This window comes from Octodon degus, unplaced genomic scaffold (genome assembly GCF_000260255.1).
Source record: "Octodon degus isolate 3935 unplaced genomic scaffold, OctDeg1.0 scaffold00005, whole genome shotgun sequence".
NCBI classification, from domain to species: Eukaryota; Metazoa; Chordata; class Mammalia; order Rodentia; family Octodontidae; genus Octodon; species Octodon degus.
In genome coordinates, this window is record NW_004524581.1 from 28223018 (window position 1) to 28223274 (window position 257).

The following is a 257-nucleotide window of genomic DNA, read 5'->3' on the forward strand; positions in this document are numbered from 1 at the left end:
AAAAAATTTAAAGAATAATACATTACAATCAGGAGGGTATATTCCAAGATGGTTCTACATGAGTAAATCTAAAATATAATTATATTAAACTAATAAAAGTCAAAAGTCAAGATTAATCTCCATTATATTAAAGAGGATGTAGTGACATTCAATATCCATTCTTAATGTAAGAGGAAAATCTTTTAATAAGGGAGGTACAGTTCTTTATCCATCCACTTATCCCCCAAACTGGCACCATACTTAATGAGAAAATTCTA